This window comes from Lissotriton helveticus, chromosome 12, assembly GCF_964261635.1.
Source record: "Lissotriton helveticus chromosome 12, aLisHel1.1, whole genome shotgun sequence".
Taxonomy (NCBI): domain Eukaryota; kingdom Metazoa; phylum Chordata; class Amphibia; order Caudata; family Salamandridae; genus Lissotriton; species Lissotriton helveticus.
The window spans coordinates 607,311,233-607,332,779 of record NC_136073.1 but is presented as its reverse complement, the minus strand read 5'-3'; the positions used below and the strand labels follow the sequence as shown (position 1 = coordinate 607,332,779).

Here is a 21,547-nt window from a genome sequence, read left to right as displayed (position 1 = left end):
TGGTCTGGCACTGTTACTAATGGGGAGTAACTATACCTTGTGCCCTAAGGCAACTATAACTCACAAGGTCACCATGCACCTCACATTTTACTTCACTCGTGACATCTTCTCTGATATTATTGATAATATCAGTGCAACTTTTGCTGTCAAATTGTTCATGAGATAACAGTTCATGGCGGGGTTGAGTTATAATTACCTTAGGCACAAGTTATAGGGGCATATTACCAACAACTAGCGATAATTTTTGTCTCTAACTTGTTTAGAGACAAAAATTATCGCCGCACATCGGCGATTTTTATCGCAGATAAACCTTGCTATTAGCAAGGTTTATCGCAAATGCGATAAAAAACGGCCGCAATGCATGAATATCGCTGAAAAGTCAGCGATATTCATGCATTATCGAGCAAATGCTCTTAGCCATGTTATCCACCTCCCATTGGATAACATGGTGAAGAACTGCTCAGGGCAGGTGTTAGCTTTTGGAGATATTCGCGCTTAGCGCGAATATCTCCAAAAGTTGGTAATAGGAGATAGCGATGTAAGCGACTGTTTCCAGTCGCTAACATCTTGGCACGCCCACTTTGCATGTCATTAGTGATAAATATCACTGACATGCAAAGCGGGGCCCAAGATGGTCGCTATCTCCTATTAGCTGTCACTAACTGGTGTTAGCGACAGCTTGGTAATAGGGAGATAATTTTATCTCCACTTTCTTGGCTTTTAAAGCCAAAAAAGCGGAGATAAACCCCCTTGATAATATGCCCCATAGTTACTTGAGATAACTCTAGCTATAACTGCTGAATTTCTATGGTTTTGAGTGTGGAAAATCTGAACCTAACTGTAACCTCCCTATAACCTTTGGTTTTTAATGAATATATATACCCTAACTACCTTTACCTAAAGCTCTCCCATTTAGTAATAACTATTACCTGTTTTCCAGCCACTCACTCCCATCCCTCCCACGAGTAGTACAAAATTATAGTTGTATGTGTAGGGCAAAGATCTCGTAGTAAAGATAAGAGAGGTGGAGGCAGAGGTCTTCAGACAAAGGTTTTGGGATAAGCATTTTGCAGTATGTTGCAGTTTGTGAACAAGTTCCTGATTGACTCTGTTAATCACATGTATGAAATGTACTTTTTCTTCCAGTTAACACTCATGCAGGAACTAGCCATTGTACATTCTATGTATACTACCATCACTCAAAGGGAGGTGACAATGAGCAACATGTTGGTGACTGCTGACACTCTGGATAGCATCTTGACGGACTCGGTAAGTAACAGGTTCTCACCGACAGATGGTGATCATTCATTCAGTCTTGGAAAACCTCAGAACCTTCAGGGCAAAGCAGAATTACTTCTGATCCTTCAGTCAGAACTTTGGTATTCCAGATAGTTCCATCATGGTCTGCAGCCGGTATGGAAACTAGCAGTGTTGCGATTGAATGGTTAACAGGGTTATACAGATGGCTCTCTCAAAGTATCTGAAAAATTTTGCACAGGATGATTAACTTGTCGCCACAATGGATGTGAGTAGAGAGCCTGGCAGAAGTAGTGCATGGGAGACGCAATGGGGCACAAAAAAACCAAGATATTACTGACATGAAAAAGTCTAATCAGTTACCCAAAGGAAATAGAAGGGATTTTGTTGGAATTGGGGATATCATGGGAATTACAAGAAATATAGCAGCTCTTATAATGAGAACACTGTCTTAGTTTTACAGTGGGTGGGAATGTAGAAATCAACAGAACTATATATCAGAATATTACATATAGAATATCATTTGACAGAGGCAAGATGGCGGCCCCCAGCTCAGTCCTGTGAGCTGGTAGCTCCTGTCCTCCTACATCCGTGAAGAAGATGTACTGTGGATAGTGAGAGGATGAGAGGGTGAAAGTGGGTCTGAGCACTTCCCGAGGTGTGCGAAGCTCAGTCCTTGTACTATTGGCATGTTCAGGTTATCTCAGCAAAATCCGATTTAGATACATTGTAGCCACAAGGGGCCGGGCGTAGACGCCGAGCCGAGAAGCAGCAACTGTTGCAGGCAAAACTACTGGAGAGTCGAGAACAGGATATCGCAGAACACCGATAATGCCGCCTAAAGGAGCTAGAGGGAAAGCCCAGGCCCTGGCTGATGGTGCTACTGCTGCTGCTACAGTGGCAGCTGTTGGAACTGTCTCCGGAACGGTAGGAAAAACCGCGGAGCCGCTGAGCCGTAAGAAAGCCTCTAATCTCAATGGTAAAACAAATAAAGGCGAGAGCTGTGCCCGTGGTAACTCTACGGGCATGGTCAGTCCCGCAAAATGCACTATCCCGCAAATTTTCTCACAAGGCAAAGGTGGGAAGAGTGGGAAAACGGGGATCCAGGGTGTTCCGAATCCCCAAACAGACAAGCTCCTAGGAACATTGAGTGTTGAAGCTGTTGTTGGTTCCCCCGGTCATCATGAAGGAGAGTTCAGGTGCTCAGCAGATTTCTCTGTATGACGCTGTTGCCTTGGACAATTTAATATCTGGCAGCAATATGGATCTGGCTAATGGCGCTGGTAAAAAGGATGGGTGCAATCCTGCAGGAGTGAACAACAGTGGGGTGAACCCCTGGAACTGGGTTGCCAAGATACTGAACCAGTTGTACCACAGAAGCTTTGTAATGATAATAACATTGTGGTTAGAAGTGAAAATGGCTCGGTTGGCTTGGCTGGGGCTCTTAATAGGACAGAGTCACTCAGTCTAGATTCACTAACGAAGGAGGCGGAGTTGGTGGATCTTGTGGATAAGTTCTTGTCATTATCAGATCATTCTAATATATCCAATGAGGAGATGATGAGAAATGGGAAAACGCATATGGCTCAACATTGGGATGAACTGAGTGAGCATAGTACTACACCCCCTGAGGATACGGAAAGGGATTTATCGGAGGGGAGCCCCCAGACAATGCAGAATAAAAGGGCTTTGACAGAGGAGTCTTGCTACTTTGCCAATTCCTCTTTACCGGTGCAAAAGTCAATGGTTAGAACCCCGGATAAATCTGACCCCTCTGTGGTGCGAAGAACACTAGAGCCATCAGAAGAGGTATCCTTGAGTCTTATATATCGAACAGTGATTACTCACAGGGAGGAAACGCGATTAGAAAGCCAAAGGACACAGAATGTCTGTCGTAAATTACAAAATTCAGTACGGCGTATCGCCAAGACTTGCTCAGAGTTTACTGCAAGAATTACCGAGGCAGAAGCCTGTATTTCGTATTTGGAGGATAAACTAGCTTCACAAAAGACGATGAATGAGACTTTACGTGCAGTGAAGGATGATATGCTATGGAAACTTATTGATTTGGAGAACAGAGCTCGGCGGAACAATCTGCGAGTCTTTCAAATTCCTGAGGGGGTTGAAGGACAGGATCCTTGTAAATTTATTATTGAATTGTTTACTGAGGCGTTTCCAGAATGAACTCAATGGGTCTGGCAGACAGAGGATTCAGAGGGCTCACCGTTTTCCCTTTTCTGTCCGGGCCCGGCCAGGTCAGTCGGCAGAAGTGGCTAAACCAAGGGCCATACTGATTTAATTTAACAACTTTTTTGGCATGAGAAGCAGTTTCCGATCTGGCCTGTCCGATAGGAAAAGAGTTGGCAAGGGGGTTGAATTTTTTGTTAGGCCAGATTACGGCCATCAGACGGTAGAGAAACGCTGACAATTACCTCAGTTTATTCTACCATTTCAAACTAAGGGGACCCAAGCTTTCTTACTACAGCCAGCCAAACTTAAAATCATCCATAAAGGGAATACTAGGTTTTTCACCTCTGAAATTTTGGCGAAAGAGTTTCTGCAAACCCTCAAAGAAGGATAAGGAGGGATTAGGCTTATAGAATTATTATCAGATTTGCAGCTTCCTTTTGTGCTCTTATGCCTAATTATTTGCATAACTCTTGTTTATGAAGTTGTATACCCCCCAGCTGTTGATCTGTAGGTTAATGTTTTTTTTGTTAGGTTCAATTGTTGGGGGACTTCACGGGTGTGGGAGGGACTTTTAGGTATAGGGAGCATGTCACCGCTAGGACTAACAGTCCTAAAGCCTCAAGGTAGTGGGGCTGTGGGGTGTGCTGTAGGGGTGGTGTTGGGGGGAGGGTGGTGGAGAGGGTAAAGAGGAGGGCAAAAGTAAAAGAAAAAGGAAGATTCAAAGCAGCAAAGAAAAGTACAGAGGGTTAAAAAGATTTGCGTATAGGCCTGTAGGTATGGCAACCTTGAATTTATGGCAAATTTAGGCCTTCGAATATGGACACTGAATGTGTGAGGGTTAAATAATTATAATAAAAGGCAGAGGGTCTCCAGAGAGCTTCGGGTGATTCAGCCCGATGTGGTGTATCCACATCGGGATGATTTTGGGCCATTGTGGAATGTAGGACGGGGGGGTATATTTACCCTCTGTACAATATACGGTTCTAACCTTGATGAAGCCCCAATATTGGAATATTTGAATGGGGAGCTTGCTACATGGCCCATTCTGTTATTCTAGTGTGGGGATCTTAATATAAATTTGACCTCTGACGCTTTTCAAAATTGGAGGCGAAACTATAAAGGTAGGAAACCCCGGATCATCAAGGCTCTATTTCAATTACTAACTGATCATGGGCTATTGGATGTGTTGAACAGCTTGCATAGGCAAGACCCAGGATATACATTTTATTCACAGCCCCACAACAGGCTTGTACATCTTGATTATTGTTTTGTACCTACATCAGTGTTTACTGGGCTGAAAATCTGTGTATACCCAAGGGAGATCTTGGACCATGCACTTGTGGTAGTTGAAATCCCGGCACTTGCTCGGTGTGTAGCCCCGAGAACGTTTACATTTGACAGGAAGCATTTGATGGATAAAAAATGTATTGACCACATGACGGTGTGGATAAAGGAATTTTTGCAAATTAATAGACACTCCGCGTCCTGAGGGACTGTATGGGATACATCCAAAGCTGGATTTAGAGGGGAAACACAGAGCCTTGGGTATTTAAAATTTAAATTAGTGAAACAGGCATTGCAGGTTTTTTATGATGAGCTTAAGATTGTCGAAGAGGAATTAGTTAACGGGTTAGCTGCAGGATATAACACCACACCACTTCAGAATAATCTAGCGAGATGTAAGGCCAAAATTAATCTAGAATGGAGCAAGGAGAGCACCATAAAATATCAAACATATAGAAAAGAGTGTCACGAGTATGGCGAGGCCACGGGCCGATGTTTAGCCTAGAAATTGCAAATATAAGAGGACGAATAAAGAATGGATGGGGCTATTGTGTCTGATCCCTAGGAAATTCTTATAGTGTTTCATGATTTTTATACAGAATTATATACAGAGAACGATACTGGGGGCCTTTCTCTGACAGATATGGGACTTCCAGCCACTTTATGGGGCCAATTGGCTCAAACGGATGTTGAACCTATTAGGATGGGGGAATTAGAGCAGGCCATAAATTCTCTTGCAGTAGGGAAAGCTGCGGGACCAGACAGACTCCCCTTGGAAGCATTTAAGATCTTTTTTCAGGAGATAAAAAATGATATGCTTAAAGTGTATCAAACTTCACAAAAAGGGGAGATTCCACGAACCTGGTCCGAGGCCAATATTTGTGTGTTGAAGAAAAAGTGGAAACCATCTGAATTACCGGGGTCTTAACATCCAATCTCTCTTCTTAATGCCGACGGTAAAATCTATGCAAAAATCTTGGCCACCAGGTTGGCAAAAATTATACCATCAATAGTATTGTTAAAACAACACAGCTTTATACCTGGGAGAGGGACCGTAGACCATGTGCGTAGAGTAATTACTCTCCAAGATATCGTACAGGTAGAATCTCGAGAACTTGGCCTGATTTTACTCAATGCCGAAAAGGCGCTTGACCGGGTTTTGTGGCATTTCCTCTCATGGGGACTGCAACACATGGGTTTCAGGCAGGGCTATATACGTGCTTTAAACGCCCTTTATCATCTCCCCTCAGTGAAAATTTGCTCAATGGGATATTACTCAGAGACCATCACGATTTCTAGAGGCACACGACAAGGCTGTCCTTGTTCACCACTTTTATCTGCGCTGTATATTAACCCTTTTATTCTTAGGCTAGAACAAAGTAGAAAGATTTTGCCCTGTAAAGTACAACAAGAACAGTATTCTGTAATGGTTTATGCCAATGATATAGCGATTGTTACTTGTAATCCCTGTCTCGCTATACCTGAAATAGAATCCCTGGCGCAGACTTTTGGGGCACTTTCTGGGTATAAACTTAATACTGCTAAAACACAAATTTTATGTACAAGTCAAGCAATGGATGGGGATGCTATGTGTGTTAAGGAAGCTATCTATCTGGGTATTAAGATCCGTACCTCTGTTAAAGAGATCATTGAGGTTAATTGGGGCGATATTATTTGGGGAGTAAAATGCTCACTTGAAAGGTAGGAGAATCTCCATCTGTCATTAGTGGCAGAGCTAACGTTCTGAAAATGAATGTCTTACCGCAAGTTATGTATTTTTTTAGGGCTGTGCCCCTGGAGGTATCCTATAAGCAAATTCAATATTTACATATTTACAATCTCTCTGTACTAAGTTTATGTGGGCCCCTTGGAAACCTCGTAGGGCTGCTTGATATATGACTCCTTCTTGAGAAAGAGGAGGATGGCCTATCCCTGACTTTGCGTTGTATTACTATTCCTGTATTTTGGTTAATGCACGTATTTTACGTACTGGAGAAGAGATTAGTAATCTGGCCAAAGCCCCCTCAATTTATCAGATGATTCTAGGGTCAAAGGTCAAGCATTGCCAATTCAAAAGAGTGGACAGCAGTTATTTTAAAAGAACGCACTTCAAGGTATTAAATGCTGTGTTTAAAGTCTGGAAGACTGTACGGAAAAGCTTCGAGATTCCAGTACTTTCCATGTATACCCCCACTAATGCCACAGGAGTGCTGCCCCCGATCTTCTGGGACCAGGTGGCCTTAGGCTTGGGAAGGAAGGGGATTACTTGACTTGGCGACTTATATCATGATGATGGGAGATTACACTTATTTGCGGAGTTGGCGGATAAATTCCATCTACCCACAACTCAATTTTTTAAATACTTACAAGTAAGGGACTTTCTGGGAAAACACCCTATTTGCATTATGAAGTTTAAAATTGTAGAATCTATTAGACAGCAGGGAAACATCGAGCTAATTTATAAAACACTGTTAGAGGGCAGAACGGATGATCTAGAAAAATATAATATGAGATGGAGAACATGGTTGGGGAACCCTGAAATCTCATTGGAAAAATCTATTGATTTGACAGGGAGGATCTTTCCTGCAGCCAGCCTTAAAAGTCATCATTATAAAATGTTATTAAATTTGTATCATACCCCTCTTAAAATTATGAAGTGGGGGGGGGGTCAGCATGGTGGGAAGTGTTGCCTCTGTGGAAAGGATAGTGCAGACATTGTGCACGTGTTTTTTGCATGTGCGGTATTGGACACTCTGAAAGAATCTATAGAGAGGTTTTTGTCAGAAATAACCGGGGACTGTGTTAAAATTTCTCAGTCTATGATGTTGCTTGGTATTGGGGAAGATTTCCGCCAGGGGCAGCTACTATATGAACACCGTTATCCTATTTTTATGGCCACGGTGGTTGCTCAGTTGGCAATTGCCTCACTTTAGCTACAGCAAGAGGCTCCGCCCTTTGAATGTGGCGGGCCAAGTTTCTCAATGAGTACCACATGGAATACAGTTTATATCCTGTTAAAGGATATAGAAAAAGGAGATTAGGGTTAATGATTTGGGGGGTGGAGAGGGAGGGGGAACATGCTTTACGACACGGATGTTACCCCGCAGTACCGTTACAACACGTATTTCAGAACGCAAGTCGTAACCACGACTTGCGCTGGAGGGCGCTAAAGGACAAGGAATAGTAGATTTACTAGTCCAACACCTTCCCTACTGTACATAGGCTGGTGTTGGAATAGTAAATTAAACTATTCCTAAGTCCGCACCCCTACAGCGCAAGTCGTGGTAACGACTTGCGTTGTAAAAGACGCGTTGTAACGGTACGCGTGGTAATACCACACGTCGTAACACGTACATCCGTGAGGGAGTATATGACGGGGTAATTAAGTCTATTATCTATCATATAGTTTGTACCTCATGTTAACTTGATGTCGAGGGCATTGGTTAGGATTGGGGCTTAAAATGGGCAATGGTGGAAGTCTTGATGTATGTGTTCAGTTATGTATTATTTACTTTGCTGCTATGGAATTCTAATAAAATTTAAAAATAGTCGATCATTTGACATAAAAATCATGTCCTAAATGTGGCAATAATGTTTATGAACAATGTTTAGTACAGAGTAGTATGTCAGTCAATATTCTGACCATGCTATTCAGGTACAACACATTCAATAGAATTTGACAAAGGATGACAGATTTAATAAATTAAGGGCTGTCAGCTGCAACTGTGTCATAACATTATGTCAGATGGACCTATATGATAGATTAGGTGCTAGTTCAGCTGTGTCTGCAGCAAGAAGTTATATTTGATTTCACAGAGTTTGAAATTCAGCCATAGTATTTCTATTTCAATTAACCTGCAAACACTTAACGTAACACTGTATCCATACACATTATTTTTACAATGGTCTTATTAACTAAGTAAGTTTAAGTAAGTCCGTTTTATTTGTAAAGTGCATAGTTAATTAAAACCATTGTACAGATAAAAAAGTAATTAACTATAAAATATGGCATGTTAAAACAGTTTTGTTATGTACACACCGGTTTCTCATGTATTTCCATTAAGAATTCTTTAGGAAGGAGTAAAATGCAATGTGCTGATCTTTTTAACTACCATCTCTGATACTATTGTGGGTGCAGTATTAAATTATTCCCTTTTAAAAGTTTTAGTAAGGAGTTTCTCTGCTGTTAGCACTCAAAAGACAACAGTTAATTTTTTGTTATCTAGTGTTTGAATGTTATGTTTTTTATCATTCCAGGTCCTTTAGTTTGGTGTAGTAGTACTTTAGAGTTGATAGTGATGAATTATTATATTGATATTAGGGTGTGTCCTGAGGAAGAAAGAAATAGTGTGCCTTAAATGGTCTGCCTGTAGAAAATGAGTGTACTGAACATCATTATGCAATGCACATTAGGGTAAGCATGACACTCTCATACTTTTGTAGGGAAATCTGACACCACCAGCTAAACTATAACCTGCATCTACACTGCACTTCCATACCACACCTTCACTACCTACATCGTACATGAAACCTACATCCCAATGTTTGCTGTTCTACACTCCTGCATCACAAAAGACATCAGTTTCAACTAGCTAGCATATACTTCTTTCCCTATCACATGCAGCCTAGAGGTCAATTACACTCTTTAAATCAGGAGTCTCAAACCTTCCCTGAGCTACTGTCTAATATAGGAATTGTATAAATGCACACAGAGACCAAATAACTTAAACACTGCCCCTAGAGTACCCTTAAGTTCTTCATTCCAGATACAGGGAGCATAAAGTATTAATAGAACAGGAGCTGTAATGCAAAGGTTTACAATTGGGGTCCCTGAGGATCAGTGTTGTCCCTTTGCTCTTGAAACACCTAAATAGAGAGAATGAGAGATGAGTATAAAAGAGGAAGATAAATAAAACAAAAAGAAAGAATGACAAAATAAAGAAAGAAATCAGGAAAGAAAAACAGAAAGAAAGGAAGAAAGGAAGAAAGAAAGAAAGAAAGAAAGAAAGAAAGAAAGAAAGAAAGAAAGAAAGAAAGAAAGAGAAATATAGGAAAACAAATAACAAAATAAAGGAAAAAAACAACGAGGACAAAATACCCAGAGAAAAGAGTCAAATGCAGGAAATGAAGGAAGAAAGCAATTAAGAAGACATGAAAGACGAAGAAACAAACTAGGAAAGGAATGAATGAAAATACAGGAAGAAAGGAGGCATGGTAAAAAAGAAGTACGCGAAAGAATGAAGAGCACAACAGAGAAAGAATAAAGGAAGAAGGTGAGAGGAAGAAAAAGACAGCGAGAAAACAATGGAAGGAAAGAAAGAAAAAAAATAAGAGAAAAAAGTAGAAGAAAAAAGAAGGGAGAAGATCAGGTCAGAGGTGGAATTAAGAAAAGATCCTTGTGGATGAAGAAAGGAGCAAAAGAAAAAAACAGAACAATAAGTAATAACACCAAAAGGAGAAATACAGAAAAAGAATAACAGAGGAGGGAAGATGAAGGCAGAGAAAACAGATAAGACTGAAAAAAAGAAGGGGGAGAAGGAAACAACCAGAGAAAGAAAAACATTTAGAAAGATGGAGATAGGACAAAAGAAAAGAAGGAGAGGGAGGAAAATTAAGTAAGAGTAGAAGAAAGAATAATAAACGAAGAAAAGAGAAAAACAGAAATTGGAGAAAAAAGAAAAAATGAAAGAAGAAAGGAAAGAATTACTGAGAGACACAAGATTGAAAAAGAGAAGAAAGAAATAGTATGAAAGATACAAATAACTGGAAAATGGAGGAAAAATTGAAAAAAAGGTAAAATGAGAAAAAAAGAAAGAAAAATATCAATTAGAATATTAAGCCAAAAAGAAAAAAAGAAAGAGAACTGAAAAAGAATGCACAACAAAGGAGGGAAGGAAAGAGATAGTGTAAACAAATAGGGGGGAAGCGGGAAAGAGGGAAAAATAACGAAAGAGGACAGCAAGAAAGAGAGAGTAAAATACATTGAGAAATGAAAGAGAGACATAAAAGCAAGGAAAACAGAAAGACATGTAAAAAGAGGCTAGAAAGAAGTAGAAAAAGAAGAAATTATTTTCAGAAAAGGGTAGTCTGCATCCTCAAGCACTGTCAGCGTTTGAGTAAATCATAGGAACGGGAGCTGTGTTTTAAATAGCTGTGTTATCAGGTGGGCACCTGTATATTCTCAAGCTTGTTGACAGGCAATTATCATATGTGAGCTACTCAATGGCAGAGTGCGAGCTACTAGTAACATGTGATTGATTAGTTAGAGACCATTGCTTTTAATCCACCAATAGGAAACACGCCACTTCCTACTCTTTAAGTCTCTCTTACTTCTGTACCTACATTCCTCCTCCTTCGGTGCCCTACATTAACACCTGCACCAGACATCCTATAAGTTTTTTATTTTTTTTTAAAACATATTTTATTAGGTTTTCATGCAATGCACAAACAATTCACCGATACATGCAACTTCATTACCTTAGTCTCGCAACACTTGACCAATAATTGTGTCCCCATCCAGATTTTGCCTCGCCCCGCCAAGTCTGTGTTAGTCCATCCATTTGTTCCACATATAGAGTGAGGCCTTTCTAATTGCAAGAGTTATATCCCAGTGAACCCGAGACACAGTTCTACAGGGCTAAATTGTGTTGCTCTTAGCCTATTCAGGCACTTTCAGCCTCCATGTTTCATCATGTATAAAAACGAACAAAATCCCCCCTTCAACTCAAACTCCCCGCCCTCTACCCCCCCGAACCCTACCACCTACCTCCCCTCAGACATGTCGCTTTCCCTAGCCGCGCATGTAATGCTCATAATGTGTTCTGCATACTCCACCCTAGTCCTATGTCAGTAGCCCACATCTCCGCCGGAGGGACACTCCCACTTCCACGCTCGGTCCTCCCATTCTCTCAACTCACTACCTGTTGTTGCAGTCTCATATAATAAAGAGGGCACCAATAGCCGGCGAGGTCAGTCATCATCCTCAGTTGGATTCTTTTGCAAATCCACCAACGCCACACAGGCTCTCGCTGACTCCCAGAATTTGTTGTTGTCAGTCCTCCGAGCTAATTGGAGGCGGAGCGTCCCCTCGCAATCCTCCCACTTAGTAAAGTCACTTAGCCAGCGCGCAACGCTAGGGGCCGTGGACGCCTTCCAATGGCTAGTGATTTCACGCTTGGCTAGAACTAACCCCAGGTCTAGGAACTTCCTGGTGGTTTTGTTGCGGGAAGTGTGGGGAAACCAGTGCAACAGGCACACCCCTAGAGTATTCTGCAGGTCCCTCTCCGTCACCTCCGTCAGTTTGGCCAGTACCTCTCCCCAGAATCCACGAAGCAGCGGACAATCCCAGAACATGTGTATGCATACCGCACCCTCCAGTCTGCATCGTGGGCAGGTAGCGTGGGAGCCAAAAAACTCATTAATTTTGTGAGGTGTAAGATATGCCCGATGAAACACATAAAATTGAATAAGTTGGAATCTCGCGTTTCGGGAACATTTCCAGGCCCGTTCCATTAACAATTCACAAGGTTTCTCCTCTATAGGCGTTCCCAGGTCAGTTTCCCACTTAATACGCAGTCCCTCCAGAGGTGTCTTCAAGCCCTGCGTCAACCTCCGATACAAGCACGTCACCGCCTTGATCCTACCTACAGAGGTGACCACATATTGGCAGGGAAGTAAGACCCGTGGTTTCTCTAACCCTTTTTTCCAGTGCTTGCGCAGAGCAGCGGTTAATCCCGCACGCAAGAGAAAGTCCTGAGCAGAAAGTTCGTGCCTCTGCATGAGGTCTTGAAATGGTAAAAGTGCACCATCTTTATACAGATCTCCAAGGGAGGAGATCCCCGATTCCTCCCAGTCATGTAGCCGCTGTCAATCTCCTCCATGGGTGAGCTCCTCACAGAACCACACCGGGATCTCAGGGGTATATGCCGGGCTCCCTTTATTGCGTCATATAGCCCTATACCAACATTGCCTCAGGACCCATAGATCCCTGGATACCTCGCGTTCCCGCATCGGGAACGGTAGCAAAATCCGACTCAAGTGACGAAGCTCTAGGTCCCTTCTTCTCTGGTTTGTCTCCATTCCCAGCTTCCCTGCCAGCCGTTGTGTGAGCCATTGGAACTGGGCTGCATTGTAGTAACCCGCAAATCCGGCACTGCAAAGCCTCCCTCCCAACGCGGGAGCATCATGGTCGGCAGAGACACTCTTCTTCGTCCTGTTCCCCACAGGAAGCTCGAAACCATGGAGTTGAATTGGGCAAAGCACTTTCCAGGTATCCAAATCGGCAGGGTAACAAAGTAATAGAGTAAACGGGGGAGGGTTATAATTTTTAATAATGCCACACGCCCCGCAACCGACAAAGGCATGGAGGCCCAGAAGTCAAGGTTACTCCTGGTTGAGCGCAGAGCCCTCCCTATGTTACCCTCAAATAAATCAACTGCCTTGTTGTAAATTCTAACCCCCAGACCATACATCCTCTAATTTATACCTACATACTGACCAACAACTCCTGCACCACCACTGTCACTCTCAATACCCGCCAAATCATAAGTCTCACAAACTTTACTCTATACAGCTTATCTCAAACATAAACACAACATCCCACACCGATACCCATAAAAAATGCAACAATAAAACTGTTCTGCTTTATCTCTGATTCTATTGCAAAATAATGGTATACTTGGTTTTGATTTTTGTAACTATTAAATACATTTTTTGCATATTGTGTTCAGAGGTTTTGAATTACGAATACATCTAACACACCTTAAACAATAGAAAAACATTAATCTGGTCAAATGGAAAAAGTCATAACATCTCAAATGTTATCCACTCTATTTTTTCTGCACATTGACAGTAAAAGAAAGAGAGGTTTATTTTACAACTAACGACAACAGAAAGCTGTAAATACATAGATCAATTAAAAAGTAAATGAGCATTCATCAAAGTAAATATTTCTTTGTAACAATATGATGCTCAATATATATCTAGGAGAGAAACCAGTGGATTTCAACGCAGGTCTATGATTGTTTCACCTCTTTATATATTTTGCAGAGCCTTTAATAAGACTATAACAAACATTAGGCCCCTGATTTAGAGGTTGGCGTACAGGTTATACCGTTGCAAATATGACGGAGTACCCTGCCCTCCAAGCTTTTGTCCACCTGCCTTATTTACAGGTGGGCAGACTACAACTTTCCAATCAGTGGATTTCTTGATGGCTCAGTCGACCAAAGCCTAGAATCATTTTCTTTTGCCAATCACTGCATAAAAACTTGTCTGTGAGGGACAGGAAAAAAACAATAATGATCTCCACACCTTGGGAGAAAACTCCCAGAGTGTGGAAGTCATGAATCTTTTGTTTTTCAGAAACTGCCGCTTCATGGGTTTCTGAAAAAAAAAAGTTAAATAGTTGGTGAACTGCTGTCAAACCGAGGATGGCCATCCACCAAACCTTTTGTACCTTGATGGAAACAGCTGTGACAGTGGTTCCTTTCAAAGTACAGAGATGATCGCTGGGCAAGAGGTCAGCTTGAAACATAACAACTCAAATACCATTGGGGTGGCGGACGCAATGTCCTCTGACACCCTGGAGGACACTGCTTTGCCTGTAAAATACAAAATCAGGCCCCAAATTCCATATTTTCACTCCTAAAGAACTTCTGAAATATCTTAGCAAAGGTAGCAATATTGTAACACCGAGAATCAGATTCTTCTTTACATTCCACAGGTAGGCAAGGGCTGAGAACACAAAATAGAGTCAATCCGTATATAACAAACTAATAGATTCAAAGGTAAAGCTCTCTCATAGATCTTGATTTGTATTTTGTAGAATGAATTGCCTATTTTAGTACCAGATTTGCACACAGAAATGTGTGTGCAAGTCTGTACTGGTTTGTGTGTGTAGTTGTTTATGTGTGTGAGAAACTGAGAGAAGAGAGAGTAAGAAAGGGGATGAGAGTTCGGGGCTGCACTCATTTAAAATCATGGACTACATTGGCAAAAACCACAGGAGGTAGGTGGTGTTTGTTTTGCAGCAGATTCTGCCAAGGCATGTGCTGGGCCTTTTGTAACAAGCATTGTACTTGTACCCATTTCACCCCCACACTGTGTCAAGACGCATTACACCATTTGCTAGGAGGCTAGGGCCCATACAAATGAGGGAACACTTTTGTCCAGGTCTTTCTGTCAAATTACTAAGCACTGGCAAAGGCAAACTGGATCGCAGAAGATGTCTAACTCTAAGGGAAGCGGTGGAAAGGTAGCACGCCTACCGAGGCACACTTTGGGAGGTGCTACGGAGAGTCTCAGAAACCCAGTCATCCCCATGAAAATGAAGTTAAGTAATATACCCACCTCCAAATGTGTTTAGATATGCTGGCAGTACAAAACAGAACAGCAGCTTGGAAGTGCCACACATCTTTCACTGTTGCACCCTCTCTGGCCTCTGAGACTTCAGGACTTCACTAGCAAGGTCATGTTTTTATCAAGATATACAAGGAGATGAAACAACTGTAGACCTATTTCGTAACACACCACATTGTTATTAGCATGTAGTTAATGTATTATACCATTACAGTACTGTTGATTTATTGACATTGTGCTTTATCATGTATTTCCATGTATTTTTATCTAAGACAGTCCATCCTAATAAGAGTGTTTAAAATACATTTGTGTTAGACTTAAAATAGGTAAAATATTTGTAAATATAATCATTCAGTGTTTTTAAAGCCAGTTTACCTCTTGTTCCGCTCAAAAAGATATTGCAGTCTCTAAGGCCAGTATTGTGTTGAAAAGAGGTTAAATATTTCACAAACTCATACCCCTAGTACAGATATTTTATAAGTATAAAACACTAAGGTAATCCAGGTCTAGAGAATAGCCAAATAGAATTAATTATTTCTGATGATATATGCCCCATGCCAATACAGAAAGCGACTGGGTTGAATAGCTCGCACCTCTCAGCCTGTACCAAGCAATACACTTGGTGCACATCCTAAATGGTGTCAGTCACTTTTGGATACCTCTGCAGTGCAGAAAGACATTCATTTATAAAAAAAGAAAAGCCTTTTTGATGTGAAATTAAGAAAAGACAAGAATTTCTGATATTTTGATGGACTTATTTATTCATTCATTGGGGGTACCAATATATTTATAATTTTATTATGACCCATTTTTATCCTGTAAACTTTCTTGCTGCTAGGGGTCAAGAAATCTCAGACTACAGCCTTATTTTCAATCTGTTTTGGTAACTGCTGGTTATACTTGGTCTATTTCAAGGAGTGATTACATTGTTGTTATTTGCTCCGCTTCTATCTTATTGATAATTGAGTCTTAGGGCCTGATTAGGAGTTTGGAGGACAGGTTTACTCCATAACAAAAGTGAGGGATATCCCGACCTCCGTATTACAATTCCATTATATCCTATAGTTGGAACATGTAATATGGCGGACGGGATATCCGTCACGTTTGTGACGGCGTATCCCATCCACCAAACTCATAATCAAGCCGTTATTGATTTGTTCAAGCATCTCCTGTATTCACAATGTTCACTCTATACCTGATCCATGGTACTTAATACTTGTTTTGGATTTGTTTTTCTCCTCTTGTTCGTCACAAATGTTTCAAATTACCAATATTTCCTATTTCTGCATATTTAGGAGAATTCGCCTGAAGTTGAAAGGATGGCTTTAATGTGTCAAATTTCTCTTACCAAGTGGATACCACAGTCAATATCTTCTAAGATTGTAAATCTGTTTACCGTGCCTTCTATTCCAGAGGAGATTGTTTTTTGGGCCATTCATCAAATGACAATTCAATACGGTAATTTGAAAAAATGCTATGTTGTTATCAAACACTGTGCTCTGTGGCAGTCTACCGGATTCTACATTCATTTTAGGTCTGTCAGCAAATAGTTTTATCTGTCTATGGCTCATGTCATCACAACACTCAAATACACAGAGTGGGCTCTGAAGCATGTGGCAACATGTTCTTTCAGTTCCCTTACTCCATTGTTCTTTCAGTTCCCTTACTCCATTGCTTGTTTAAAGTATTTCTACATTTTGTACAAAACCCATAACAGTATGGTGAATTTATGCATTTTACAGTGGTGATTGAGAATGGATCAATCACTAGCATTGCATATACAATGCAAATTGAAAGTGGAAAGAAGCCACAGGGTATATTTAAATTATTTTCTACATATATTTCAAACTGATTGTGGCATTCAGAATAGAGTCCCATGCCCATGCCTTTGCCATTTCAGCCCACATAGTTAAAACAATTCATTTTTTAAGGAAGTGACAATTAATTGGAAGGAAATACAACAGCACCACTATGTGTTGCAACCCCATGTCATAATGGTAATTCAAATAAGCTCCAAAACGATTACTTTCTGTACAGTGCTAATTAAAGAAACAAGCATCTCCGTGCTAATGCCATCAGAAGGCTTCAAAATATGGAACTCCAGCAAGAGGCCTTAGAAGTGAATGGTTGCATCTTAAATACAGGTCCACTGACAGCCACTTTTGAAAGATGCAAATGTATTGCTGCTATTTTGGTTATTATGTTCAAATGATACATATTGTTTTAGATTTGTTGAAATTTTGTAATTTCACATTTTAGATTCACATTTTAGCACCACATACCAGTACCAGATGTCCCTTACAGGTTTTGTTTCATTATGTCTCTTGAGGAAAAACTGTTAAAAACAGAAACAGCTCTACACCAACCAGCTACTTAACTATTAAGCCTTTATGTGTACAAGGATTTAGAATTTCTGTAAATGCAGCAACTCTGCTATAATGCCGAACTCCTTCATCACCGTCATAAAAAGGTGCAAATGAATCCTGGGAAAAGACAATTTGAAACGTTCTTTTCCGCTTATTGCATTACGTTTTATGTTCTGCTGGGTGGAAAATATACAAAGCCATGCATCAAGATTTTTTTACAATATGTTTCATGACCAACACCACCTTTTCAGCACACTCATCATCTTAAGTTGGTATTGGTGTTTAGTTTAATTAATATTGTTTATCCTATTTTCTCTTACAGGACCGGAAATGGAACCATCTCTAGATCTGATTCTCAGAACGCTCTTTCCTGTAATGAAGACTGCTTCTACAATCAACCAGAAATATTGGTTTAGTCTTGGTGTGCACCTGCGCTGGTGGAGGGGTCGCGTTCGGTTTGATGGTTGGGAGAGTGTTGGGAGAGGACACCTTTATTAAGTTCACTTTTGTAACATTTCCTGAGAGCACCCTTCATGCAAAGAGATGCAATTTCTTATGTCTGATTGGTGCAGAGAATAACAGTCCCTATTCATCCCATTGTTTTCAACAACTGATTACTTATCTGCACTAAACTTTCATTTGTGGCACAAATCAGAACTCAACTGCAACAATGGTCTGCATAATGTGTAACTCCACTACTTTCTAGTACATTTGCCAATTGAACTTGCATGCTGAGCTGCTGTGTCAAGTTTGCCATGTAATGACTGGAACACATCTCTAGTCTGTATAGTGCACCTCCGGGAAAAACCCTATTCTTTTCAGTAATAAAAAACGAAGGGCTTGATTTAGAGTTTGGTGGACAAGTTGTATCCTATTGTATGTGTAATAAGAGGGCCGGGCTATCCCATCACGTTTGTGATGGGATACCCATCTGCCACAGCCTGAATCAGGCCTTATGTTGTGAACTTACCTCCCTAGGAAGTGAAGCATTAAAACCTGTAGAAATTGTACATCATTTCCCAGAGGTAATTGTTCACTTCAATGGCACAGACATCTTGTTGCAACCTAGAGCTCGCACAATTGCAAACTAGTCACCGTGTTAAGTAAAGATTTAGACTGGTGCAAATCATGGAGTAAACATATTTTTACCATTTTTGCCTCTTGAAAAATAAAGAATGCAGGAAGAAAGATTTGCTCCCAACTAAACATTTTCCATATTAGGACAGAAAAAGGGGCAATGTGATTTCACACGTTTTGCTATGCTTAATATAGGAAATTGAATGAATCAGTGTTTATTTAGATGTGAGATTAAAACCAGTGTAGTGTCTTCCTGCCTGATTAGCAGAATAGTGCAAAATCATTACACCACTTTTTACTCTGGTGATATCTGAACCAGTACTTCTTTGTTAACCACATGAAATGATTCACAAAATTACTGATAAGGAATGCTCGGATGCATCATCTTTTATATTTTTACATACTTTTTTTTATTTTGCCAAGAGGGCAAATATCGTCATACAGTAATAAGTTGTGCAAAATCCGATTTCTCCACTCTTATTTCATAAACAACAAAACCGTACAAACTAAATTGCTTTGTTGCTAATTGAATGTAAAAAGTACTCTGGTGACACATATTCTGCCTTTCCTTCATTTTAGTTCAATACAATGAGATGCAGTAATGTGGAATTATTACCATATATTGTCTAGAATGCTTCAAAAGTGCAATAGGATGCATGATCGAAATGGATACCATTACAGTATCTATGAGAGTCAGAGAATACCTATGTGAATTGAGTCTAATACCTGCTAAAAAATAATTTCCTATCAGCAGAAACATTGCACTGTTTTTCCTCAGTATGTCCTATGCACTACCAGACAAGGTGGTACATGTGTAGATTAATGCAACACTTAAGCCTTTGAACTTAACTGTAATTTTTTTATTTTTGTGCAGTCATTGAGATGTTATCAGGCCAGTTTGCTTCCAGTGTAGACACTCCTCTAGTCACACTTTTCTTTGAAGCCTACTCAACCTGTAAGGTATTTCTTCTTGAAACCATCCCCAGTCTGCAGGAGGTGAGTTGGTAAAGTGGGGAAGGAACAGAGTGCAGTGGATGAAGGTTTAGAGCTGTTACGTTTTGTGAGATAACTGATGCATACACATTGACTACCCCTTCCTCTGCCTTTGCATATATACTTCATTTGATGAAATACAAAACAATATGAAATTCATTCTCTTGACCCAGACTTGTGATCTCTATTTATGTAGCTGAATAAAATGTGTAAAAACCTTTATTGTACCCGACCAAGTATCAAATTCCTATCAGGTCAGATATATACAACAAAATCAAAGCTAAACCATGCTATAATACTTAAGTATTAGGGAACAGTAAGTGTAATAAGTATTTTTGAAAAAGAAAGTGACAGAATTAGATTCTAGGGCAATTTAATAAAATCGCAGCTGCAGTAGTGTATTTTCTATGTCTACCACAACCTGTCCATATATAGGAGGCAGGGGAAATATATTTTTTTTTTAAAGAGCTGGGCAGAGGGAGAAAATAGAGAGAGTGGGTGGGGAACCCTCATCCAAATAAGACAAGAGCGAAACAAATTCATGGATAACATTTCTATTTTAGAGAATCAGTTTTGTCTATTGGAATATTCTGCCAGTGAAACAAACCACTGCCTTTGCATGACAGAATCACTTCCTAGTGAACAGATGTCAAGTGCAGCTGCCTCTCCGGGGAACCCTCTACTTCCACATGTGGCTCATCTTTTCTTAGTAGTTAATGTCTAGTGTGTGGAACTGAAAACCTGGTGTAATTTATCTTAACAGGTCTGGGGGCAGGTCATCACCACTCTGGGAAATTTGGCCTCTGTTCTGCCAGAGGAGCAACTAGATAAGGAGCTTCCTTGGTTGGTCAATGAAGTTGAAAGGCTCCAGCACCAGCTGCCTGCTGATATGGCATTTCGTTTGCTCACGGTGAGTGTGACCTTTATTTGCTGTCCATGCTTGCCACTTCAACCAATCCCAAATGATCCACTCATAAGGAACACTGTATCCCATAATGAGAGATTAGCTGCAATGAAACACTACATTATTTAGAAATGAGTGTTGAATACAGAACTACAGGATTCCATTGGTGAGTTAGTTACACCACAGGTGGAGTTGTGAGATGGTTCAGGCCTCCATCATGTGTACATTGGGCCAACATATTGGCATTCCACTCCCAACAGTACCAATGTTGTGGGTATCAGAAATTTTGGGATGTAGGAAAAATTTATGATTCCAAGTTTGCCCCTTAGATACCCCTGGGAAATAGAACCACCACACCAATTTGGACAGTAATTCCCCACTATTTGACACATTCACGCCTGGTAATTATTTCAGTTTTGAGCTGGTGTATTGTTTTGGATTACAGGGACTATAGTTTTCCAACATTAATTCCAAATACTGAACCAGCTCAATTGTGATTAGTACACAATCCATGAAGGCAGCCAGAGAAGCAAAATGCACATTTGTATTTGTTACATATGAAATCGGGATTAATAAAGGAGAAATGTGTACCGAAGCAATTGTGTTAGAATTTAAATAAACATCAACAGTGCTGAAATGTGCTTCACCTGTTGTTGTGATACTGGGTAAGTAAAATTGGTTATAGAAGTGAAATTGAGCATATTGTTGCTCTATCTTGATGTGTTCATCATAACAAAACAGCAGATCGTCAGTCACTAGAGCCCTGACATAGGTCCCAAGCAGTAATTGGGCTTACTAAAGCCCTAGTGACCTCTTATAACAAACAGTGTGCCATTGCATTTTCTCTAGTCTGAGAGGCTGCTTACACCCTGTGAAATACAAGTAAATTTACAAATGACCTTCACTAAGGAGCCCAATGACTTTGCATTGCACTCCTGGTGACCGAACATACAGGTAAAACAGTGAAGTCTTGAGAGGAGCACTGGAAATTTATCATGTTGGTAATCAATAATGTGTTGGAATTATAGAATACTACTTTTAGTTGCTATAAAAACAAATATTAGCAAAGGAAAGAGTCCGTAGTTAGAGACGTGCGAACTGTATTAGCTGAAAAGGC

At 40.5% G+C, this 21,547-nt stretch overlaps 1 long non-coding RNA gene across 1 annotated transcript in view; it reads left to right on the top strand.

Moving 5' to 3' along the window:
- LOC144799583 (uncharacterized) overlaps nt 1-16,494 on the top strand; it is a 31,745-nt gene extending 15,251 nt beyond the window's left edge. Inside the window, exons 2-3 of the long non-coding RNA XR_013603842.1 lie at nt 1,147-1,269; nt 16,386-16,494. This is a non-coding gene — a long non-coding RNA (uncharacterized LOC144799583). The remainder of the gene's footprint in view (nt 1-1,146; nt 1,270-16,385) is intronic.
- Nucleotides 16,495-21,547: the final 5,053 nt, after the last annotated feature.